The following is a 25,450-nucleotide window of genomic DNA, read 5'->3' on the forward strand; positions in this document are numbered from 1 at the left end:
GGTCAGGGGAGGGAGCTGGTCGGGGAGGGAGGTGGTCAGGGGAGGGGGGTGGTCAGGGGAGGGGGGTGGTCAGGGGAGGGAGGTGGTCAGGGGAGGGGGAGTGGTCAGGGGAGGGGAAGTGATCAGGGGAGGGAGGTGGTCAGGGGAGGGAGGTGGTCAGGGGAGGAAGGTGGTCAGGGGAGGGGAGTGGTCAGGGGAGGGAGCTGGTCGGGGAGGGAGGTGGTCAGGGGAGGGAGGTGGTCAGGGGAGGGAGGTGGTCAGGGGAGGGGGGTGGTCAGGGGAGGGGAGGTGGTCAGGGGAGGGAGCTGGTCGGGGAGGGAGGTGGTCAGGGGAGGGAAGTGGTCAGGGGAGGGAGGTGATCAGGGGAGGAAGGTGGTCAGGGGAGGGAGGTGGTCAGGGGAGGAAGGTGGTCAGGGGAGGAAGGTGGTCAGGGGAGGAAGGTGGTCAGGGGAGGGGGGTGGTCAGGGGAGGGAGGTGGTCGGGGAGGGAGGTGGTCAGGGGAGGGAGCTGGTCGGGGAGGGAGCTGGTCGGGGAGGGAGGTGGTCAGGGGAGGGAGGTGGTCAGGGGAGGGGGAGTGGTCAGGGGAGGGAGGTGGTCAGGGGAGGGGAGTGGTCAGGGGAGGGGGTGGTCAGGGGAGGGGGGTGGTCAGGGGAGGGGGGTGGTCAGGGGAGGGAGGTGGTCAGGGGAGGGAGGTGGTCAGGGGAGGGGGTGGTCAGGGGAGGGGGGTGGTCAGGGGAGGGAGGTGGTCAGGGGAGGGAGCTGGTCGGGGAGGGAGGTGGTCAGGGGAGGGAGGTGGTCAGGGGAGGGGGGTGGTCAGGGGAGGGAGCTGGTCGGGGAGGGAGGTGGTCAGGGGAGGGAGGTGGTCAGGGGAGGGAGGTGGTCAGGGGAGGGGAAGTGGTCAGGGGAGGAAGGTGGTCAGGGGAGGGGGGTGGTCAGGGGAGGGAGGTGGTCAGGGGAGGGGAGTGGTCAGGGGAGGGAGGTGGTCAGGGGAGGGAGGTGGTCGGGGGAGGGGGGTGGTCAGGGGAGGGGAGTGGTCAGGGGAGGGAGCTGGTCAGGGGAGGGAGGTGGTCAGGGGAGGGGAAGTGGTCAGGGGAGGAAGGTGGTCAGGGGAGGAAGGTGGTCAGGGGAGGAAGGTGGTCAGGGGAGGGGGGTGGTCAGGGGAGGGAGCTGGTCGGGGAGGGAGGTGGTCAGGGGAGGAAGGTGGTCAGGGGAGGGGAGTGGTCAGGGGAGGGAGCTGGTCGGGGAGGGAGGTGGTCAGGGGAGGGAGGTGGTCAGGGGAGGGAGGTGGTCAGGGGAGGGGGAGTGGTCAGGGGAGGGAGGTGGTCAGGGGAGGGGAGTGGTCAGGGGAGGGGGTGGTCAGGGGAGGGGGGTGGTCAGGGGAGGGGAAGTGGTCAGGGGAGGAAGGTGGTCAGGGGAGGGGGGTGGTCAGGGGAGGGAGGTGGTCAGGGGAGGGGGGTGGTCAGGGGAGGGAGGTGGTCAGGGGAGGGGGGTGGTCAGGGGAGGGAGCTGGTCGGGGAGGGAGGTGGTCAGGGGAGGGGAAGTGGTCAGGGGAGGAAGGTGGTCAGGGGAGGGGGGTGGTCAGGGGAGGGAGGTGGTCAGGGGAGGGGGGTGGTCAGGGGAGGGGGGTGGTCAGGGGAGGGGGGTGGTCAGGGGAGGGGAGTGGTCAGGGGAGGGAGGTGGTCAGGGGAGGGGGGTGGTCAGGGGAGGGAGCTGGTCGGGGAGGGAGGTGGTCAGGGGAGGGGAAGTGGTCAGGGGAGGAAGGTGGTCAGGGGAGGGGGGTGGTCAGGGGAGGGAGGTGGTCAGGGGAGGGGGGTGGTCAGGGGAGGGGGGTGGTCAGGGGAGGGGGGTGGTCAGGGGAGGGAGCTGGTCGGGGAGGGAGGTGGTCAGGGGAGGGGAAGTGGTCAGGGGAGGAAGGTGGTCAGGGGAGGGGGGTGGTCAGGGGAGGGAGGTGGTCAGGGGAGGGGGGTGGTCAGGGGAGGGGGGTGGTCAGGGGAGGGAGCTGGTCGGGGAGGGAGGTGGTCAGGGGAGGAGAAGTGGTCAGGGGAGGAAGGTGGTCAGGGGAGGGGGGTGGTCAGGGGAGGGAGTGGTCAGGGGAGGGAGGTGGTCAGGGGAGGGGGGTGGTCAGGGGAGGGAGGTGGTCAGGGGAGGGGAAATGGTCAGGGGAGGAAGGTGGTCAGGGGAGGGGGGTGGTCAGGGGAGGGGGGTGGTCAGGGGAGGGAGTGGTCAGGGGAGGGAGGTGGTCAGGGGAGGGGGGTGGTCAGGGGAGGGAGGTGGTCAGGGGAGGGGGGTGGTCAGGGGAGGGGGGTGGTCAGGGGAGGGAGCTGGTCGGGGAGGGAGGTGGTCAGGGGAGGGGAAGTGGTCAGGGGAGGAAGGTGGTCAGGGGAGGGGGGTGGTCAGGGGAGGGAGTGGTCAGGGGAGGGAGGTGGTCAGGGGAGGGGGGTGGTCAGGGGAGGGAGGTGGTCAGGGGAGGGGAGTGGTCAGGGGAGGGGGGTGGTCAGGGGAGGGAGGTGGTCAGGGGAGGGAGCTGGTCGGGGAGGGAGGTGGTCAGGGGAGGAAGGTGGTCAGGGGAGGAAGGTGGTCAGGGGAGGGGGGTGGTCAGGGGAGGGAGCTGGTCGGGGAGGGAGGTGGTCAGGGGAGGAAGGTGGTCAGGGGAGGGGAGTGGTCAGGGGAGGGAGCTGGTCGGGGAGGGAGGTGGTCAGGGGAGGGAGGTGGTCAGGGGAGGGAGGTGGTCAGGGGAGGGGGAGTGGTCAGGGGAGGAAGGTGGTCAGGGGAGGGGGGTGGTCAGGGGAGGGAGGTGGTCAGGGGAGGGGAGTGGTCAGGGGAGGGGGTGGTCAGGGGAGGGGGGTGGTCAGGGGAGGGAGGTGGTCGGGGGAGGGGGGTGGTCAGGGGAGGGGAGTGGTCAGGGGAGGGAGCTGGTCGGGGAGGGAGGTGGTCAGGGGAGGGGGGTGGTCAGGGGAGGGGAGTGGTCAGGGGAGGGAGCTGGTCAGGGGAGGGAGGTGGTCAGGGGAGGGGGGTGGTCAGGGGAGGGGAGTGGTCAGGGGAGGGAGGTGGTCAGGGGAGGGAGGTGGTCAGGGGAGGGAGGTGGTCAGGGGAGGGGGGTGGTCAGGGGAGGGGGGTGGTCAGGGGAGGGAGGTGGTCAGGGGAGGGAGGTGGTCAGGGGAGGGAGGTGGTCAGGGGAGGGAGGTGGTCAGGGGAGGGAGGTGGTCAGGGGAGGGAGGTGGTCAGGGGAGGGGGGTGGTCAGGGGAGGGGAGTGGTCAGGGGAGGGGGGTGGTCAGGGGAGGGAGCTGGTCGGGGAGGGAGGTGGTCAGGGGAGGAAGGTGGTCAGGGGAGGGGGGTGGTCAGGGGAGGGAGCTGGTCGGGGAGGGAGGTGGTCAGGGGAGGAAGGTGGTCAGGGGAGGGGAGTGGTCAGGGGAGGGAGCTGGTCGGGGAGGGAGGTGGTCAGGGGAGGGAGGTGGTCAGGGGAGGGAGGTGGTCAGGGGAGGGGGAGTGGTCAGGGGAGGAAGGTGGTCAGGGGAGGGGGGTGGTCAGGGGAGGGAGGTGGTCAGGGGAGGGGAGTGGTCAGGGGAGGGGGTGGTCAGGGGAGGGGGGTGGTCAGGGGAGGGAGGTGGTCGGGGGAGGGGGGTGGTCAGGGGAGGGGAGTGGTCAGGGGAGGGAGCTGGTCGGGGAGGGAGGTGGTCAGGGGAGGGGGGTGGTCAGGGGAGGGGAGTGGTCAGGGGAGGGAGCTGGTCAGGGGAGGGAGGTGGTCAGGGGAGGGGGGTGGTCAGGGGAGGGGAGTGGTCAGGGGAGGGAGGTGGTCAGGGGAGGGAGGTGGTCAGGGGAGGGAGGTGGTCAGGGGAGGGGGGTGGTCAGGGGAGGGGGGTGGTCAGGGGAGGGAGGTGGTCAGGGGAGGGAGGTGGTCAGGGGAGGGAGGTGGTCAGGGGAGGGGGGTGGTCAGGGGAGGGAGGTGGTCAGGGGAGGGAGGTGGTCAGGGGAGGGAGGTGGTCAGGGGAGGGGGGTGGTCAGGGGAGGGGAGTGGTCAGGGGAGGGGGGTGGTCAGGGGAGGGAGCTGGTCGGGGAGGGAGGTGGTCAGGGGAGGAAGGTGGTCAGGGGAGGGGGGTGGTCAGGGGAGGGAGCTGGTCGGGGAGGGAGGTGGTCAGGGGAGGAAGGTGGTCAGGGGAGGGGAGTGGTCAGGGGAGGGAGCTGGTCGGGGAGGGAGGTGGTCAGGGGAGGGAGGTGGTCAGGGGAGGGAGGTGGTCGGGGAGGGAGGTGGTCAGGGGAGGGAGGTGGTCAGGGGAGGGAGGTGGTCAGGGGAGGGGGAGTGGTCAGGGGAGGGAGGTGGTCAGGGGAGGGGAGTGGTCAGGGGAGGGGGTGGTCAGGGGAGGGGGGTGGTCAGGGGAGGGAGGTGGTCAGGGGAGGGGGGTGGTCAGGGGAGGGGAGTGGTCAGGGGAGGGAGCTGGTCGGGGGAGGGAGGTGGTCAGGGGAGGGAGGTGGTCAGGGGAGGGGGGTGGTCAGGGGAGGGAGGTGGTCAGGGGAGGGGAGTGGTCAGGGGAGGGGGGTGGTCAGGGGAGGGAGCTGGTCGGGGAGGGAGGTGTTCAGGGGAGGAAGGTGGTCAGGGGAGGGGGGTGGTCAGGGGAGGGAGCTGGTCGGGGAGGGAGGTGGTCAGGGGAGGGAGGTGGTCAGGGGAGGGAGGTGGTCGGGGAGGGAGGTGGTCAGGGGAGGGAGGTGGTCAGGGGAGGGAGGTGGTCAGGGGAGGGGGAGTGGTCAGGGGAGGGAGGTGGTCAGGGGAGGGGAGTGGTCAGGGGAGGGGGTGGTCAGGGGAGGGGGGTGGTCAGGGGAGGGAGGTGGTCGGGGGAGGGGGGTGGTCGGGGAGGGAGGTGGTCAGGGGAGGGGGGTGGTCAGGGGAGGGGAGTGGTCAGGGGAGGGAGCTGGTCAGGGGAGGGAGGTGGTCAGGGGAGGGGGGTGGTCAGGGGAGGGGAGTGGTCAGGGGAGGGAGCTGGTCAGGGGAGGGAGGTGGTCAGGGGAGGGGAAGTGGTCAGGGGAGGAAGGTGGTCAGGGGAGGAAGGTGGTCAGGGGAGGAAGGTGGTCAGGGGAGGGGGGTGGTCAGGGGAGGGAGCTGGTCGGGGAGGGAGGTGGTCAGGGGAGGAAGGTGGTCAGGGGAGGGGAGTGGTCAGGGGAGGGAGCTGGTCGGGGAGGGAGGTGGTCAGGGGAGGGAGGTGGTCAGGGGAGGGAGGTGGTCAGGGGAGGGGGAGTGGTCAGGGGAGGGAGGTGGTCAGGGGAGGGGAGTGGTCAGGGGAGGGGGTGGTCAGGGGAGGGGGGTGGTCAGGGGAGGGGAAGTGGTCAGGGGAGGAAGGTGGTCAGGGGAGGGGGGTGGTCAGGGGAGGGAGGTGGTCAGGGGAGGGGGGTGGTCAGGGGAGGGAGGTGGTCAGGGGAGGGGGGTGGTCAGGGGAGGGAGCTGGTCGGGGAGGGAGGTGGTCAGGGGAGGGGAAGTGGTCAGGGGAGGAAGGTGGTCAGGGGAGGGGGGTGGTCAGGGGAGGGAGGTGGTCAGGGGAGGGGGGTGGTCAGGGGAGGGGGGTGGTCAGGGGAGGGGGGTGGTCAGGGGAGGGGGGTGGTCAGGGGAGGGGGGTGGTCAGGGGAGGGAGGTGGTCAGGGGAGGGGGGTGGTCAGGGGAGGGAGCTGGTCGGGGAGGGAGGTGGTCAGGGGAGGGGAAGTGGTCAGGGGAGGAAGGTGGTCAGGGGAGGGGGGTGGTCAGGGGAGGGAGGTGGTCAGGGGAGGGGGGTGGTCAGGGGAGGGGGGTGGTCAGGGGAGGGAGCTGGTCGGGGAGGGAGGTGGTCAGGGGAGGGGAAGTGGTCAGGGGAGGAAGGTGGTCAGGGGAGGGGGGTGGTCAGGGGAGGGGGGTGGTCAGGGGAGGGAGGTGGTCAGGGGAGGGAGGTGGTCAGGGGAGGGAGGTGGTCAGGGGAGGGGGGTGGTCAGGGGAGGGAGGTGGTCAGGGGAGGGAGGTGGTCAGGGGAGGGAGGTGGTCAGGGGAGGGGGGTGGTCAGGGGAGGGGAGTGGTCAGGGGAGGGGGGTGGTCAGGGGAGGGAGCTGGTCGGGGAGGGAGGTGGTCAGGGGAGGAAGGTGGTCAGGGGAGGGGGGTGGTCAGGGGAGGGAGCTGGTCGGGGAGGGAGGTGGTCAGGGGAGGAAGGTGGTCAGGGGAGGGGAGTGGTCAGGGGAGGGAGCTGGTCGGGGAGGGAGGTGGTCAGGGGAGGGAGGTGGTCAGGGGAGGGAGGTGGTCAGGGGAGGGGGAGTGGTCAGGGGAGGAAGGTGGTCAGGGGAGGGGGGTGGTCAGGGGAGGGAGGTGGTCAGGGGAGGGGAGTGGTCAGGGGAGGGGGTGGTCAGGGGAGGGGGGTGGTCAGGGGAGGGAGGTGGTCGGGGGAGGGGGGTGGTCAGGGGAGGGGAGTGGTCAGGGGAGGGAGCTGGTCGGGGAGGGAGGTGGTCAGGGGAGGGGGGTGGTCAGGGGAGGGGAGTGGTCAGGGGAGGGAGCTGGTCAGGGGAGGGAGGTGGTCAGGGGAGGGGGGTGGTCAGGGGAGGGGAGTGGTCAGGGGAGGGAGGTGGTCAGGGGAGGGAGGTGGTCAGGGGAGGGAGGTGGTCAGGGGAGGGAGGTGGTCAGGGGAGGGGGGTGGTCAGGGGAGGGGAGTGGTCAGGGGAGGGAGGTGGTCAGGGGAGGGAGGTGGTCAGGGGAGGGAGGTGGTCGGGGAGGGAGGTGGTCAGGGGAGGGGAAGTGGTCAGGGGAGGAAGGTGGTCAGGGGAGGGGGGTGGTCAGGGGAGGGGAGGTGGTCAGGGGAGGGAGGTGGTCAGGGGAGGGAGGTGGTCAGGGGAGGGAGGTGGTCAGGGGAGGGAGGTGGTCGGGGAGGGAGGTGGTCAGGGGAGGGAGGTGGTCAGGGGAGGGAGGTGGTCAGGGGAGGGGGAGTGGTCAGGGGAGGGAGGTGGTCAGGGGAGGGGAGTGGTCAGGGGAGGGGGTGGTCAGGGGAGGGGGGTGGTCAGGGGAGGGAGGTGGTCGGGGGAGGGGGGTGGTCGGGGAGGGAGGTGGTCAGGGGAGGGGGGTGGTCAGGGGAGGGGAGTGGTCAGGGGAGGGAGCTGGTCAGGGGAGGGAGGTGGTCAGGGGAGGGGGGTGGTCAGGGGAGGGGAGTGGTCAGGGGAGGGAGGTGGTCAGGGGAGGGAGGTGGTCAGGGGAGGGAGGTGGTCGGGGAGGGAGGTGGTCAGGGGAGGGGAAGTGGTCAGGGGAGGAAGGTGGTCAGGGGAGGGGGGTGGTCAGGGGAGGGGAGGTGGTCAGGGGAGGGAGGTGGTCAGGGGAGGGAGGTGGTCAGGGGAGGGGAGTGGTCAGGGGAGGGAGGTGGTCGGGGAGGGAGGTGGTCAGGGGAGGGAGGTGGTCAGGGGAGGGGGGTGGTCAGGGGAGGGGGGTGGTCAGGGGAGGGGGGTGGTCAGGGGAGGGAGGTGGTCAGGGGAGGGAGGTGGTCAGGGGAGGGAGGTGGTCGGGGAGGGAGGTGGTCAGGGGAGGGAGGTGGTCAGGGGAGGGAGGTGGTCAGGGGAGGGGGAGTGGTCAGGGGAGGGAGGTGGTCAGGGGAGGGGAGTGGTCAGGGGAGGGGGTGGTCAGGGGAGGGGGGTGGTCAGGGGAGGGAGGTGGTCGGGGGAGGGGGGTGGTCGGGGAGGGAGGTGGTCAGGGGAGGGGGGTGGTCAGGGGAGGGGAGTGGTCAGGGGAGGGAGCTGGTCAGGGGAGGGAGGTGGTCAGGGGAGGGGGGTGGTCAGGGGAGGGGAGTGGTCAGGGGAGGGAGCTGGTCAGGGGAGGGAGGTGGTCAGGGGAGGGGGGTGGTCAGGGGAGGAAGGTGGTCAGGGGAGGAAGGTGGTCAGGGGAGGAAGGTGGTCAGGGGAGGGGGGTGGTCAGGGGAGGGAGCTGGTCGGGGAGGGAGGTGGTCAGGGGAGGAAGGTGGTCAGGGGAGGGGAGTGGTCAGGGGAGGGAGCTGGTCGGGGAGGGAGGTGGTCAGGGGAGGGAGGTGGTCAGGGGAGGGAGGTGGTCAGGGGAGGGGGAGTGGTCAGGGGAGGGAGGTGGTCAGGGGAGGGGAGTGGTCAGGGGAGGGGGTGGTCAGGGGAGGGGGGTGGTCAGGGGAGGGGAAGTGGTCAGGGGAGGAAGGTGGTCAGGGGAGGGGGGTGGTCAGGGGAGGGAGGTGGTCAGGGGAGGGGGGTGGTCAGGGGAGGGAGGTGGTCAGGGGAGGGGGGTGGTCAGGGGAGGGAGCTGGTCGGGGAGGGAGGTGGTCAGGGGAGGGGAAGTGGTCAGGGGAGGAAGGTGGTCAGGGGAGGGGGGTGGTCAGGGGAGGGAGGTGGTCAGGGGAGGGGGGTGGTCAGGGGAGGGGGGTGGTCAGGGGAGGGGGGTGGTCAGGGGAGGGGGGTGGTCAGGGGAGGGGGGTGGTCAGGGGAGGGAGGTGGTCAGGGGAGGGGGGTGGTCAGGGGAGGGAGCTGGTCGGGGAGGGAGGTGGTCAGGGGAGGGGAAGTGGTCAGGGGAGGAAGGTGGTCAGGGGAGGGGGGTGGTCAGGGGAGGGAGGTGGTCAGGGGAGGGGGGTGGTCAGGGGAGGGGGGTGGTCAGGGGAGGGAGCTGGTCGGGGAGGGAGGTGGTCAGGGGAGGGGAAGTGGTCAGGGGAGGAAGGTGGTCAGGGGAGGGGGGTGGTCAGGGGAGGGAGTGGTCAGGGGAGGGGGGTGGTCAGGGGAGGGGAGTGGTCAGGGGAGGGGGTGGTCAGGGGAGGGGGGTGGTCAGGGGAGGGAGGTGGTCGGGGGAGGGGGGTGGTCAGGGGAGGGGAGTGGTCAGGGGAGGGAGCTGGTCGTGGAGGGAGGTGGTCAGGGGAGGGGAAGTGGTCAGGGGAGGAAGGTGGTCAGGGGAGGGGGGTGGTCAGGGGAGGGAGGTGGTCAGGGGAGGGGGGTGGTCAGGGGAGGGGGGTGGTCAGGGGAGGGAGCTGGTCGGGGAGGGAGGTGGTCAGGGGAGGGGAAGTGGTCAGGGGAGGAAGGTGGTCAGGGGAGGGGGGTGGTCAGGGGAGGGAGCTGGTCGGGGAGGGAGGTGGTCAGGGGAGGGAGGTGGTCAGGGGAGGGGGGTGGTCAGGGGAGGGGGGTGGTCAGGGGAGGGAGGTGGTCAGGGGAGGGGGGTGGTCAGGGGAGGGAGGTGGTCAGGGGAGGGGGGTGGTCAGGGGAGGGAGGTGGTCAGGGGAGGGGGGTGGTCAGGGGAGGGAGGTGGTCAGGGGAGGGGAAATGGTCAGGGGAGGAAGGTGGTCAGGGGAGGGGGGTGGTCAGGGGAGGGAGTGGTCAGGGGAGGGAGGTGGTCAGGGGAGGGGGGTGGTCAGGGGAGGGAGGTGGTCAGGGGAGGGGAGTGGTCAGGGGAGGGGGGTGGTCAGGGGAGGGAGGTGGTCAGGGGAGGGGGGTGGTCAGGGGAGGGGGGTGGTCAGGGGAGGGAGCTGGTCGGGGAGGGAGGTGGTCAGGGGAGGGGAAGTGGTCAGGGGAGGAAGGTGGTCAGGGGAGGGGGGTGGTCAGGGGAGGGAGTGGTCAGGGGAGGGAGGTGGTCAGGGGAGGGGGGTGGTCAGGGGAGGGAGGTGGTCAGGGGAGGGGAGTGGTCAGGGGAGGGGGGTGGTCAGGGGAGGGAGGTGGTCAGGGGAGGGAGGTGGTCAGGGGAGGGAGGTGGTCAGGGGAGGGGAGTGGTCAGGGGAGGGGAGTGGTCAGGGGAGGGGGGTGGTCAGGGGAGGGAGGTGGTCAGGGGAGGGGAGTGGTCAGGGGAGGGAGGTGGTCAGGGGAGGGAGGTGGTCAGGGGAGGGAGGTGGTCAGGGGAGGAAGGTGGTCAGGGGAGGGGGGTGGTCAGGGGAGGGAGGTGGTCAGGGGAGGGGGGTGGTCAGGGGAGGGAGGTGGTCAGGGGAGGGGGGTGGTCAGGGGAGGGAGGTGGTCAGGGGAGGGGAGTGGTCAGGGGAGGGGGTGGTCAGGGGAGGGGGGTGGTCAGGGGAGGGGAAGTGGTCAGGGGAGGAAGGTGGTCAGGGGAGGGGGGTGGTCAGGGGAGGGAGGTGGTCAGGGGAGGGGGGTGGTCAGGGGAGGGAGGTGGTCAGGGGAGGGGGGTGGTCAGGGGAGGGAGCTGGTCGGGGAGGGAGGTGGTCAGGGGAGGGAGGTGGTCAGGGGAGGGGAAGTGGTCAGGGGAGGAAGGTGGTCAGGGGAGGGGGGTGGTCAGGGGAGGAAGGTGGTCAGGGGAGGGGGGTGGTCAGGGGAGGGAGGTGGTCAGGGGAGGGGGGTGGTCAGGGGAGGGGGGTGGTCGGGGGAGGGGGGTGGTCAGGGGAGGGGAGTGGTCAGGGGAGGGAGCTGGTCGGGGAGGGAGGTGGTCAGGGGAGGGGAAGTGGTCAGGGGAGGAAGGTGGTCAGGGGAGGGGGGTGGTCAGGGGAGGGAGCTGGTCTGGGAGGGAGGTGGTCAGGGGAGGGGAAGTGGTCAGGGGAGGAAGGTGGTCAGGGGAGGGGGGTGGTCAGGGGAGGGGGGTGGTCAGGGGAGGGAGGTGGTCAGGGGAGGGGGGTGGTCAGGGGAGGGAGTGGTCAGGGGAGGGGGGTGGTCAGGGGAGGGGAGTGGTCAGGGGAGGGGGTGGTCAGGGGAGGGGGGTGGTCAGGGGAGGGAGGTGGTCGGGGGAGGGGGGTGGTCAGGGGAGGGGAGTGGTCAGGGGAGGGAGCTGGTCGGGGAGGGAGGTGGTCAGGGGAGGGGGGTGGTCAGGGGAGGGGGGTGGTCAGGGGAGGGAGTGGTCAGGGGAGGGAGGTGGTCAGGGGAGGGGGGTGGTCAGGGGAGGGAGGTGGTCAGGGGAGGGGGGTGGTCAGGGGAGGGAGGTGGTCAGGGGAGGGGAGTGGTCAGGGGAGGGGGGTGGTCAGGGGAGGGAGGTGGTCAGGGGAGGGGGGTGGTCAGGGGAGGGGGGTGGTCAGGGGAGGGAGCTGGTCGGGGAGGGAGGTGGTCAGGGGAGGGGAAGTGGTCAGGGGAGGAAGGTGGTCAGGGGAGGGGGGTGGTCAGGGGAGGGGAGTGGTCAGGGGAGGGGAGGTGGTCAGGGGAGGGAGGTGGTCAGGGGAGGGGAGGTGGTCAGGGGAGGGAGGTGGTCAGGGGAGGGGAGGTGGTCAGGGGAGGGAGTGGTCAGGGGAGGGAGTGGTCAGGGGAGGGAGGTGGTCAGGGGAGGGGAGGTGGTCAGGGGAGGGGAGGTGGTCAGGGGAGGGAGGTGGTCAGGGGAGGGAGGTGGTCAGGGGAGGGAGGTGGTCAGGGGAGGGGAGTGGTCAGGGGAGGGGAGTGGTCAGGGGAGGGGGGTGGTCAGGGGAGGGAGGTGGTCAGGGGAGGGGAGTGGTCAGGGGAGGGAGGTGGTCAGGGGAGGGAGGTGGTCAGGGGAGGGAGGTGGTCAGGGGAGGGGGGTGGTCAGGGGAGGGAGCTGGTCGGGGAGGGAGGTGGTCAGGGGAGGGGAAGTGGTCAGGGGAGGAAGGTGGTCAGGGGAGGGGGGTGGTCAGGGGAGGGAGTGGTCAGGGGAGGGAGGTGGTCAGGGGAGGGGGGTGGTCAGGGGAGGGAGGTGGTCAGGGGAGGGGAAATGGTCAGGGGAGGGAGTCCTGGAAGAGGCTAGGGATGAGATCTACATTCACACAGCAAACCTGAAGCTACTGTTTGAGTAATTCAAGGTCAGTCGATTTTATTCTAAGAAAATAAAGTTTATTCTGCATGAATTATTCACATAATCATTTTCAATAAACATGTATAGTTATTTAGTACATAAATATATTTATACGTATCAATAACATTCCATAGTAAGTTTTACTGAGGAAAGTAAAATGGAGAGTTTTCCATCTCGGACTCGTGGAGTCACCCCAGGGACTGTGCGAAGGGCCGGGAGAGCCGCCTTCTGTCAACCAAGGTGTGTGTCATTCGACATTCGACCCCTCCCAACTGGCCTCCTCACTATTAACAAGTGAATCAACTGCCTTTCCACAATGACAGCATCCTTAAGTGGACGGAGGGTATGGTCAGACCCTCCTGGCCTCTTCCCAGTCTCTGACCTGCCTCACTCCGGCCCTGCACCAGAGGGTGGCTGGGGTTGGAGGGGGAGGCTGGAGAGGCTGGCATGTTTGAGGGATTGAAGTCTCCAGGCCGGGGTCTGAACGTGTGTTCTTGGGCCCCAGGTGGGGAAGCATTGCATGCAATGCCATCCAGGGTCCCACAGAACCATCCAGCCTTATGAAGTCTCCCAGCAGTCCGGCAGAAAGGCAGCCCATTTAAGCCAATTTACCCAGAGTTTCCTGAATCATTTACCCAAGCGACCCCCTTTTTCCTTAAAATATCTGTGAATCAATGATGAGATTCCAAGGTTTCACGCCCTTCTCTGCTTGGGTGCATAATAACAATGCTATTCTCTACCTCCGTGAGCTGTTCTGGCTGTTCAAATCTGAGTGGAAATCCTGGACCTTTGGGTGTGCTTGATTAGAAAACCCTTGTTCTGATGAAATGAAAATCACCACAATGAAATGAGAGCACCACAATTCACAGGCCGTGAAGTCACAGTCATGGAGAAGGGCTCTTCCCTGACCACTGCTCTCTCCTGTCTTCAGTTAGATGCACTCAGGACAGCCAGGAAAGCCAGGACAGCTGTGTGGGGACCCAGACTTGCAAACAAAGATCAGCCAAAAATGAGACAGCAGCTGCCTGCAGGGAGCGGCGGTCGGAGCCACTGAAGGGCGAGGTTAGGGGATGTGAAGGGTTCCAAGTCAAGAAGGCAGCACTGATTTACATATACGCAGCGACTCACAGCTCGTGATGTTGGCTTCATAGCGTACCTTGAAATTCCAGCCCACAGCCCATGGCTCTCCCACGGCCCCTGGGCCTTTCCTCTGGCCCCAGGTCAATAGTATCTTCCTCATCAGCTCTCTTCTTCCACTTTCCTTTTTTTCTCTCTCTCTCTTTTAAAAACAATGTTTTAAACACCTTTTCCTTTGCAGGAAAGCCTGGAGAGCAGCTGCTTCCTCCGTCCTCTGCGTGCCACGTCGGTGGGAGCCTCCCTGCTCTGATAAGGGCCAGACGCCATCCCCGGCTGGGCTGGGCTGCCAATCTATAATGTTCCTGGCCATGATTAATCTGATAAATAATAAATATATCAATCTAGTCTTTTAGACAAGGACAAATTCCTACCAGCAGGGAGGCATGAGGCCTCTTTTACAGCTGCCTGTAGTGCTGGGATTAATTATTTAATGCTTAATTCTTCGGGAAATGAGAAAGTTTTGATTAATGCTGTCCAGTGTGGTTTCTTGCATGTTTGATATGTGTCAGATAATTTTTCCTCGGCAGTCACTCTGAAGAAGCCAGAGGCTACTGTCACGGGGATCAGACACCGAATTTCTAGAGATTAATTGAAGTGAAAATTTAGAGAAAAGCACCATAAGTGCCCGCCTGAGATAACCTTTCTGGGCTGAGTTTGGCTTCATCCGGGGGGCAGGACTCACTGTGCCCTTATGTAAAACACTGATTTTCATTGCTGTGAAAAACCAGATTTGGTTTCTAGTAGATTTTTTTTTTTTTTTTAGCTCTCTACCAGCTTAACAGGATTAAAATACTTGCTTGGCAGATGTTTCATCATTAATTCTATATCTGGCAAAATAGTAATGGGTGGATATCACAAGTCAATGTTTCTTTATGATTCTGAAGCCGCTTCAGTGAATTGGACTCAAAAGTCTTTCTGCAGAGTTCAAGTCTGGTTTCAAAACTCCTTCTTCTCCTCTCCTCCTCCTTCTCCTTCTTCAGAGAGAGAGAGAGAGAGAGAGAGAGAGAGAGAGAGAGAGAGATAGGAGTCCTACTGTGTTGCTCAGGCTGGTCTGGACCTCCTGGGCTCAAATAGCCCTCCCTCCTCAGCCTTCAGGATAGCTGAGATTACAGCGCACACTAGGATGAAACCGGTTCTTTTGAATTTTTCCTTCAGCTTGTATTTTAAGTTCTGGAGTACATGTGCAGGATGTGCAGGTTTGTTACACAGGTAAACGTGTGGCATGGTGGTTTTCTACACAGGCCATTCTATTGCCTAGGTATTAAGCCCAGCATCCATTAGCTATTCTTCCTGATCCTCTCCTTCCCCCGAGCCCCCACAGGCCCCAATGTGTGTTGTTCCCCACCTCCACTTGTCCATGTGTTCTTATCATTCAGCTCTCACTTTTAAGTGAGAATATGTGGTGTTTGGTTGTCTGTTCCTGCATTCGTTTGCTGAGGATAACAGCTTCCAGCTCTGTCCATGTCCCTGCAAAGGGCAGGATCTCCTTCCTTTTTTTTTTTTTTTATTTTTTTATTTTTTTGAGACGGAGTCTCGCTCTGTCGCCCAGGCTGGAGTGCAGTGGCCAGATCTCAGCTCACTGCAAGCTCCGCCTCCCGGGTTCACGCCATTCTCCTGCCTCAGCCTCCCAAGTAGCTGGGACTACAGGCACCCGCCACCTCGCCCGGCTAGTTTTTTGTACTTTTTAGTAGAGACGGGGTTTCACGGTATTAACCAGTATGGTCTCGATCTCCTGACCTCGTGATCCGCCCGTCTCGGCCTCCCAAAGTGCTGGGATTACAGGCTTGAGCCACCGAGCCCGGCCCGATCTCCTTCCTTTTTATGGCTGTATAGTAGTTCATCGTGTACATGTGCCACATGTTCATTATCCAGTCTGTCTCTGATGGACAAAGCATGTTTACTATAAACAATGATCTGTGTTTACTATAGCCAATGACTACCTGATCTCCATCTGCTGTACAAATTCTTATTTCCCAGAGCTCTGAATCACAGACAAGGTACACTCATACAATTAACTTCCTTTCATCATACCCTGACTTCCGCTCAAACCCATTCGGACCGTTAAATGTACGTCAGCTGCGTGTGTGTCTCCTGTGGGTGGTGTCTCCTGTGGGTGCTGCCAATGGCTAGGACAGAAGGGCTCCAGGGCTCAGAGAGGAGAGGGTTAGTGGCCCTCCCCTCCCTCCCATCACACCCTCCCACAGGTAAACCCCTTCATCCAACCTCAGGAATGCTCCCAGGTGACAAGGCTTCCCATTTCTATCACTTCTTTTAAAAATGCCCATTTCCACAGTCTGAAATGGCCACTTTTCCACTGTGTTTCTATCTTCATGTGGTGATTATGGACTAAGAAACCCCTTGCTCAGAAAGGAGGAAGGATGCACACAGAGAAAGTTAAAGAAGATTGAACAAGATTTATGATGAGGACCGGTTTCCTTCAGGACCAGACGCTCACATGAATGCACACCAGCTTGGGTCAGTTCACAGAGACCATTTTCCCTTACACTTTAAAAGAGAATGCTTTAGCACCAAGGCCTCTAAACCTTCTTCCAAGGCTCTTCAGTCCCACAGTTTTCTCCTAGGTCCTCGCCCTGCTTTACTAGTGACCTATAGCTAAGGGTTTCGAAGGCACATGGCTCTCTCCTGCCCCGCAGCCTCCTGCAGAGAGAGCATGTGGCAAAGAGGAAATAATGGTGCAGAATGAAGCATTGGGGGCACCAACACTGAATTGTCTCCCGCTGTTTATAATGTGCACCGTCCTCATTGAAAAGTTGATGAAATGGCTGTGTTGACCAAGTGACCAGGGCATGCTATATGACTATATTTCTTTTCCTTTTTCTTTTTTGAGGTGGAATCTTGCTCTGTAGCCCAGGCTGGAGTGCAGTGGCACAATCTCGGCTCACTGCAACCTCTGCCTCCCAAGTTCAAGTGATTCTCCTGCCTCAGCCTCCAGAGTAGCTAGGACTACAGGTGCCTGCCACCACACTGTAAAAATTTTTGTATTTTTAGTGGAGATGGGGTTTCACCATGTTGGCCAGGTTGGTCTTGAACTCCTGACCTCGTGATCCACCTGCTTCAGCCTCCTGAAGTGCTAGAATTACAGGCAGGAGCCACGGTGCCTGGCCCAGGGCAGAGTATATTTCTAATTCAAATTAAATTTGCCGATCAATTAAGTTCCACCATTAGCAAATTCTGAAAAGCAGGCAGCTTATACCACTTAAACAGCCTACATCCAACTCACATCTGGAGTTTCAAGTTAAACTGGAAAAGTGGTCTTGGGTCAGGGAGAGAGGCTTAGGGTGGAAATTGGAGGGAGAATAAGCATTTGAGATGCTGCAGGTGAGAAAACCTTATGCTGGGGCTGGTGTAAAGAGAATCCACATCTAAACTATGTGAAAAATCAGAAAAATGGAACATTTTGGTATTTTGCATCTTTCTGCTATCCAGCATACGATGGAAGACCAATGTGCACAGAATTTCATTGTTAGTGTGCAAAAGCTTTTATAACAGGCCCTGGACTGCTAAATGTATGTCAGCCCCACGTGTGTTCCCCCGTGGGTGCTGCCACGTGGCCAGGAGGGAAGGGCTCCAGGGCTCAGAGGGAAGGGGGCCTGTAGCCCTGTCCTCCCCCCCATCACACCCTCCCACAGGTAAACCCCTTCATCCAACCTCAGGAACACTCCCAGGTGACAAGGATTCCTATTTCTATCACTTTCTCTTTGCTCAAAGTTGGGTTAAATTTGCCCATTTTACAAATGAAGAATTTTGACTCTGGGAGATTTGTTGAATTTCCCACATTCAGGAAGTCAGGATGTGAATCTGGGTCTTAGGCTCCAAATCCTATATGTTTTCCATTTCGTAGAAGAGTGTGGAGAAGCTGGTGCCTGTAGGCCTGCTCCTCTCCATGCTAGGGGTGGACTGCTGAATGCCCTGGGTAAACCTCTGGCTTTAACACAGAGGGAGGCATGGAGGGGCATCTACCTAATGGAGTTGCTTTTAGGCTGCAGAGTAATGGGCAGTGCTCACAGGAAACAGAAGACATGGCTCTCATCTCTCTCTTTCTTTCTTCTTTCTCTTCACAAACGTGTAAATTTGAGCAAAATCTAGGCCTCCCCATAAGAAATGCATACATCCGCATTTGCTTTTGCATTTTTGCGCTGTCTTGTACAAGAGAAGATGAGCCCTGAAGCTCACGAGAGGGGACAGATGAGCCTCTCTCCATGGATGCTGCCCGTGCCCTGGGAGTCCCCAGCCCTTCCAGGTCCCTGGGATAGAGTCGGAGGCACCAGGGACGGAGGACTTGAGGCCTGCAGCCTCCTGCCCTTGTTTGTTGAAGCCCCCATTCTTTAGGGGCCTGTCCCATACGCACTTCCTTCTCCAGAGTCTCTCAGACAGCCAAGGACGCACACAGTGTGGGAGCAGGACCCACCATGGTCAGGCTGAGTGTGTGCACCCTGCCAGCTCCTTCACCCCCCAGGGGCATCTGAGGGTGGGATGAGCACAGAGCCAGGAACAGTACGGGCCACCAACAGGAGGCTCCCCTACTGGGTGCTGAGCCCCCGCGCCCGCATCTGTTGGAGTCTCCGGCCCTGTGACAGTCCCTACATCACTGACCCTCATGCCTCTCAGGTCCACATTTCAGTCTCACGTGTGTAGCTCGAGGCCCCACCACCAATGATCGAGTGTTTCCTGAAATGAGAGACCTCAGGCCTCTCCCCTCCTGTGGTCCTTGATGCTATGCTGGCTTTGTTGTTGTTGTTTGAGACAGAGTCTTGCTCAGTTGCCCAGGCTGGAGTGCAATGGCGCCATCTTGGCTCACTGCAACCTCCACCTGCCAGGTTCAAGTGATTCTCCTACCTCAGCCTTCCAAGTAGCTGGGATTACAGGCATGCACCACCATGCCCAGTAATTTTGTATTTTTAGTAGAGACAGGGTTTCACCATGTTGGCCAGGCTGGTCTCAAACTCCTGACCTCAGGTGATCTGCCTACCTCAGCCTCCCAAAGTGCTGGGATTACAGGCGTGAGCCACCGTGTCCAGCTTGTGATGTTGTTTTTCATCTACTGGGACGCAAACCTGAGGCACTGGTGTCTGTGAGTCATCAGAGAAGACAGACCGGGTGGCTGCCCTTCCCTGTGGAATCACTGCCTCACAGAGAAAGAGAAAGGAGAGGAAGCTCTGTCAGTCAGAGAAGTTTGGCAATCTGGGGGTGCAGGACCGTGGGTGGCGAGTCAGTCATGCACAGGTGTGTGGAGAGTACGGACGGGAGCACAGCTAGGTCTGCTGAGTACCAACGGTCCGTGATGCTGCCGGCTTTCCCCACGGCATGTATTCCAAATATGCTCAGCCTCCCAACTGCAGATGTGCAGGACCCTTGTCCTCTGCCTTCTACATCAGACCTTCCTCGTCCCATCCAAGCAGATCACCTTTTGAGAGGACCTGGCCCCTGAGCTCAGGGGCACCCCAGCTCTCAGGACACAGCCCCTTGTGGTGGGACAGAGCCTGCACCTGCAGCCATGTGGCCCCTGCACAAGGAATTTGTTGAGGGAATTGTATTTTCTGCTGCTTTCTTCTTGAACCTATTTGCATTTTAAATAATTAAAACATTAAAACTGAAAAATTTATAAATGAGAGCTGCTAAGAGAATCCTGTCTGGCAGACAATAGAGAAAAAATCATTGCCATGTTAGGTTTGCATCAGTGTCCTGTCCGTCATTCTCCCCAAGGTGCGTCCACTGCTGTGGCTCGGGCCCCAGGCAGCTCTGTGGTGCACACACACAGTGCAACGGTGTACACACACAGCATCACAGCAAATCACACGCATCGCCAAAGACACCCCCACCCAGCGCCGTACACACGCACACTCTTCCTCCTCCACACCCACCTCTCTCGAGACCTGGCCGTCCACTCCCTGACAATTCAGGACTCTATGGAGGAGGACTTTGATCTCATTATGGAACAACCTAGACAGAATCTCATCGGTCCTCAATAACCCTGTTTTCCCTTTCCCACTCCGTTTACTTTTCCTTAAAAGTTCGCTTGGAGGAATGGAAGGGTGGCGAGGGTGGTGGGAGCGGCGGGTGGTGGGGAGTGACAGGCGTTTGGTCCGGCGCGGCTTTGCCTGGTTGTAACAAGCGTCGGGACATGAGGAGCCACAAAAGCCGGGCTGGCCACATCATCAATCACGGTGCTGACAGCCGCCTTCAGTTTGTTTGTTCCACTCTGCATAATAAGTGATTGGATCAGGTTTAATTAGATATTGGGTAATCAATCATTGCCAACGAGGCAACTCAGCTTGGGATCTAGATGCTGCAAGGGGAAAAGGGAAAAAAATAAAAAAATAAAGAAAACAGCAAATCTCATCTCGTGTGCATAAATACTCCAGCCCATGAGCACACACCGTGGTGTGTGACCGAGAGAGGTATAGAGATGTCTGCAAGATGCGAGGAAGAGAATAATTCACATCTGTGCCGCCGCTTCCCAGACAGCACCGGGTGACATTTTACTTTCACTGCATAATTACTTTTCAATATAATATAATATGCAGACCTGAGGGAGGAAGGGAAAGCAATTAAATTATGCTCTGGTCCTTCCTCCCGCCGCCAGCCCTAGAAGTGACCAGGAGCTGTCATTACAATGCCACTACTAACCTACCACTTAGGTTGAGGTCCGAGACCAGCTAGGGCGTCCTGCCTTTTGGGGGCCCACTCTCAGCGCGGGAGCCTCAGAAGAGCCCGGTGTAGTGTTCCATCACCAGCCGTGAGACGCGCAGGTTATGGCTTCCTGCTTTAATATCAGTAGCCAAATCTATGCCACAGCTCAGGAGATCCAGGGAGACAGTGGGTCTCAACCATGGGTTAGGTATTTATGTATTTATTTAAAAACTCCATTTAACCTCATGGGTGGAGAGAACAAGGAACATCATTGCATCCATTATGTGGATGTCAAAGGTTATGTCAATTCTCGTATGCATCTAATTAGACACAAAGGCAGCCAGGTCTATTACAAACTTGGGGACTCTGAGTGTTCATTAAAGGTCAGGAGGCAGACCCCTGTGGCCTTCAATGCCCGTTTGCACCATTCCTAACTTCTTTGTGTTATAAATAGATACACCCTTCCTGATTCTGATTCTAATTCCTGTGTGTGAGAGGAATGGGCACCTCCAGGTCCTGAAAGAACTGATCCCTCAGCATTCCTCAAGGCGTGAGCTGGGAAGGCAGCTCTCTCTTTCCTCCTGTCCTCTTCACATTGCAGGCAGAATTTTTTACCTACCTATTCTCCTGGAAAGAGGACGTGTGTGGGTGTGTCACAGGTAAACCAAAGGTTCTGTGGCTTGGTGGAAGTTTCTGCATGGGTGGGTGATTGAGTAGGTGGTGGTTCTGTGGCTTGGTGGAAGTTTCTGCGTGGGTGGGTGATTGAGTAGGTGGTGAATGGATAGATGAATGAATGGACAGATGGGTGGTGGATGAATAGATGAGTGGATGGGTGGGGGAGTGAGTGGGTGGGTGAGTGAGTGGATGGGTGGGTAGGTGGGTGGGTGGGCGGGTTCATGAATAGACAGGTGGATGGATGGGTGAGTGGATGGATGGACAGATGGATGGGTGGGTAAATGGCAGGTGGATGAGAAGAAGAGTGGATGTGTGGATGAGTGGGATGGGTGAATGAGTGGGTGGATGGAGGGATATATGGACGGGTGGGTGGAAGAGTGGGTGGATGTGTAAACGGATTGATGAGTGGGAGGATGAATGGGTAAGTAGATGGATAGATGGGTGGGTAGATGAGTGACTAAGTGTGTGTGTGGATGGACAGATGGGCGGATGAGCAGATGGGTGGATAGGTAGTAGATGGGCAGGGGGATGGGTGGGTGGATGGATGAGTGGGCAGGAAGCAGGCAGTTAGGTGGATGAGTGGATGAGTAGATGAATGGACAGGTGGACGGGTGGGTGGGTGGATGAGTGGGTGGCTTAGCAGGTGGATGGATGGTCAGGTGGATGGGTGGATGAGTGGATGAGTGGAGAAGAGGATGGGTGGGTGGTGAACAAGTGGGTGCACATGTGGATGGTTGGGTGGGTGTATGAGTGGGTAGGTGGGAAGGTGGATGGGTGGGTGAGTGGATGAGTGGAGAAGAGGATGGGTGGATGGTGAATGAGTGGGTAGGTGGGCAGGTGGATGGGTGGGTGAGTGGATGGGTAGAGAAAAGAATGAGTGGGTGGTGAATGAGTAGGTAGGTGGGCAGGCGGAAGAGTGGGTGAGTAGATGAGTGAGAGAGTAGATGAGTGGGCAAGTGGGCAAATGGGCAGGTGGATGGGTGGATGAGTGGATGGGTGGAGAAGAGGATGGGTGGGTGGTGAATGAGTGGGTGGGTGGGCAGGTGGGTAAGTGGATGAGTGGGCAGGTGGATGAGTGGGTGAGTGGATGAGTGAGAGAGTAGATGAGTGGGCAGGTGGATGGGTGGGTGAGTGGACAGGTGGATGGGTGGGTAGGTGGATGAGTGGATGAGTGGGTGGGTGGACAAGTGAATGGGTGGGTGAGTGGATGAGCACGTAGGTGGGCAAGTGGATGAGTGGGTGAGTGGATAAGTGGGTGTGTGGACAAGTGGATGGGTGGGTGGGTGCATGAGTGGGTGAGTGGATGGGTGGGTGGGTGGATGAGTGGGTGGGTGGATGGATGGGTGAGTGGGTGAGTCGATGGGTAGGTGGGTGGACGAGTGGGTGGGTGGGTGAGTGAATGAGTGGACAGACGGGCAGGTGGTTGGGTGGGTGAGTGAATGAGTAGGTAGGTGGGCAGGTGAATGGGTGGGTGAGTGGATGAGCGGGTAGGTGGACAAGTGGATAAGTGGGTGTGTGGGTAAGTGGGTGGGTGGACAAGTGGATAAGTGGGTGGGTGGTTGGGTGGATGAGTGGGTGGCTGGATGAGTGGGTGGGTAGGTGAGGGGATAAGTGGGTAGGAGGATGGGTGGATAAGTGGGTAGGTGGTTGAGTGGATGGGTGGGTGGGTGGATGAGTGGGTGGGTGGGTGAGTGGATGAGTGGGGTGTGTGGATGAGCAGGTAGGTGGACAAGTGGATGGGTGGGTGGGTGGGTGAGTGTCTGGGTGGGTGAGTGGATGAGTGGATGGGTGGGTGAGTGGATGAGTGGGCAGGTGGACAGATGGTTGGGTGGGTGAGTGAATGAGCAGGTAGGTGGGCAAGTGGATAAGTGGGTGTGTGGATAAGTAGGTGTGCGGTTGAATGGATGGGTGGGCGGGTGGATGAGTGGGTGGGTAGGTGAGTGGATAAGCGGGTAGGAGGATGGGTGGATAAGTGGGTGGGTGGATAAGTGGATGGGTGGGTGGGTGGGTGAGTGGATGGGTGAGTGAGTGAATGAGTGGGGTGGATGGATGAGCAGGTAGGTAGACAAGTGGATGAGTGGGTAGGTGGATGAGAGGCTGGGTGGGTGAGTGGATGAGTGGGTAGGAGGATGGGTGGATAAGTGAATGGGTGCTTGAGTGGATGTGTGGGTGGGTGGATGAGTGGGTGGGTGGGTGAGTGGATGAGTGGAGTGGGTGGATGAGCAGGTAGGTGGACAAGTGGATGGGTGGGTGGGTGGATGAGTGACTGGGTGGGTGAGTGGATGAGTGGGTGGGTGAGTGGGTGGGTGGGTGAGTGGATGGGTGGGTATGTGGGCAAGTGGCTGAGTGGGTGGGTGGATGAGTAAGTGGGTGGGTGAGTGGATGAATGGATGGGTGGATGGGTGGATGAGTGGGTGGGTGGACAAGTGGATGGGTGGGTGAGTGAATGAGTGGGCAGGCGGGCAGGTGGATGGGCTGGGTGGATGAGTGGATGAGTGGATGAATGGAATAGTGGAGCTGCTGGTTCTGTGACTTCCTTCAGCAACCTTGCACAAAGGGGCATCAGCCATGGAGCCCTGCCTCTGCCAGATGAGGACCAGTGGCTAAATGGAGCAGTGGTGGGATATGACCCACCCAGATACATGAGTGACTTCCTCACTTATAGAAAGGACAGAAGAAACAATCTTCCTTGGATTAAGTAACCAGCTAAAATATAACTTTATAATAATATCTGGCTTTAACAGTTATTTTAACCATTGTATAGAATAGAAGTTTAAGGTGTTTTATTGGACACTGGAATGTAGAGTAAACACGGCAATGAACAGCACCTGTGGCATTCATGGCAGAGTCTAACATCAGGGGCCAAGAGCTTGCCGTGGGCAGTTCTGCCTGACAGTGAGTCGTGAAATTCACGGCGTCCTTTTCTCACGAACACACTCAGCTCCCCCTCTCCTCAGAATGCAATCCTGGTGCCTCTGCTCCCTGACCTGGAGGGAGCCTGGTCCTTACATTGCAGCCTGCTGTTTGCTTAGTACCCGGGATCCTGTTTCCGGGCAGCCATCACCCTTCCCCTGGGAGTAAGGATGACTGGTAAATCCATGTGTGAGCAACACGTTCTGTGTGACATGCCGAGGGGAGCCCCAACTATATGCACGGTAGGGACACACAACGGTGCTCATGACTTGGCTGCTCCTCCCGGAAGGAGGCAGGGGTGGGCTCAGCCCGGTCAAAGGTCAGTAGGGCCGTTGTGGGGCTCGGCCTCTGACTGGGTCACAGTGTCCAGTGATGGCCAAGGACAGATAGAGGCAGAGCAGGCCTGACCCAGGCCCTCCTTGGGCAACGTGGAGGAGTAGGCAGGGCCTGATGGACAGGTGACAGGTAAGCATCAGGTGGGCCTGTGGGTAGGTGAGGAATAGGTAGAACTGCAGGTGGGTGAAGGGCAAGCGAGCCTGCAGCAGGTGAGGGACAGGTGGACCTAAAGCAGGTGAGTGACAGGTGGACCTAAAGCAGGTGAGGGACAGGTGGACCTAAAGCAGGTGAGGGACAGGTGGACCTAAAGCAGGTAAGGGACAGGTGGGCCTGCAGCAGGTGAGTGACAGGTGGACCTAAAGCAGGTGAGGGACAGGTGGACCTAAAGCAGGTGAGGGACAGGTGGACCTAAAGCAGGTGAGGGACAGGTGGGCCTGCAGCAGGTGAGGGACAGGTGGACCTAAAGCAGGTGAGGGACAGGTGGACCTAAAGCAGGTGAGGGACAGGTGCGCCTGCAGCAGATGAGGAGCAGGTGGGCCTGCAGTGGGTGAACAGCAGGCGGAGAGCTGGCATGCTATTGAGGGCTCTGTCTCCTGTGTTGAGGATGAGCTCTTTGCAAATGTCCTGTCCTTGGCCTGGGTGGGTTTCTTCTTCTCTGCATGTCTCCTCCAGATGAGCTGGAGTGTTTAAATGAAATGAGTCACCTTAACTGACAGTATCTCCCACTTGCTCCCAATCCACAATTTATTTGTCTTTTGTGTTCCTTCTTAGCCTTCTGGGGGAAGCGTTTTTCTGTCTGTCTTCAGAGCTCATTTTCCTTAATCCTGGATTAGCCTCCTGGCCCTCGTGGCCCTTTGCTCTATTTTCAAGGGCTCTGATCGCGTTTTTTCTCCTGTGCAGTAATGACAAAGAAATCGAGTTCTGTAAAAGCTTCATGGTTTCTACCAGGGAATTACACTATCCCAGCATACGTGCCGGGCTTTTACACTCTTCGACTCGTTTAGTGTCTTGTTTCTTGTGTTTTGTTTTTGTACCTACAGGAAAAGGCTGCGTGGATATACTGCGTGTTTCGGAGAGAAGGCAGAAGCAGGTCCCGGTTTGGAAGGTCCTAATCCACTGGCCACCTTAACCATGTGGGAAGGAGGGTGGGTCACGTCTCTCCTGCACCAGCCCCTCCCTGGGCTTACCTCATTTATTTTACATGCCTCTGTGTTCCCAAGACGTGACCTTCTATGATGAGAGACTGTTCCATTTGTTAAGGGAAAGAGCCCTAAATTGGGGTTAGCCGAGAGATTAAATGGAGATTGAGAAGGTCGGCAGCTTAGGACAGAAGGAGTTTTCCAAGCATCAGGACAAAATAAAGTCACCGTGTTACAGCTGTGTGACCCACTCCTTGGAAGAGTAGAAGGCCAGAGGTGTAAAAGTTTAGGTGCTCTCGGCATCCACACCAGATTCTCCTCTCTGCAGCCGCATGCAGTTAGAAAGAGGATTTCTCACGGCACCAGCTGGTCTGGGTTTCTTCCAGGCTGGCCAGTTCCACCAGAGTGAGGGTGCGTGGTGGCAGCGGCCCCTGGGCTGAGCCTAGGCTGAGCCTGGGCTGGGGGCCTGGCCGGCTGCAGGGGCCGTTGGTCGGGAAGGCTGCTACTCCATGGCTGCTGTCTGCGGGTCGGGTTTGGGGCCAGGGTGATGTCAGGGAGACCCAAGGCCTCCCCAGCTGAAAAGAGCAGAGTGAGGAACACGGCATGAGCACTGGTCCACGCTGAAGGCCCGTGTCGCCCTATGACCCTGAAAGGCAAGGGCTGAAGCTGCCGGCTGCTCCACGTGTCCTGTGTGGACTTCTCAGTGAGGGGGAAGGGCTGTTTTCCGCTTTGGACCTGCCTGCTTCATGATGTTGGCAATTCATGGGCCACCCCACCTGTGAGACAAGAGGCAGATCCATCAGGGCCCTGTGGAGATGGCAGGACCTGGATGGGTGAGGACCACATGGCCAGAGAGAAAAGCTGATCATGGGGCTGCACCTACAGGGGTGGGACAGGAGGCTCCTGGACTCAGGGAGGCAGCAATGGATGCAAAGTCCAGGTGAT

The sequence above is a fragment of the Macaca fascicularis genome, chromosome 6, assembly GCF_037993035.2.
Source record: "Macaca fascicularis isolate 582-1 chromosome 6, T2T-MFA8v1.1".
Lineage (NCBI taxonomy): Eukaryota > Metazoa > Chordata > Mammalia > Primates > Cercopithecidae > Macaca > Macaca fascicularis.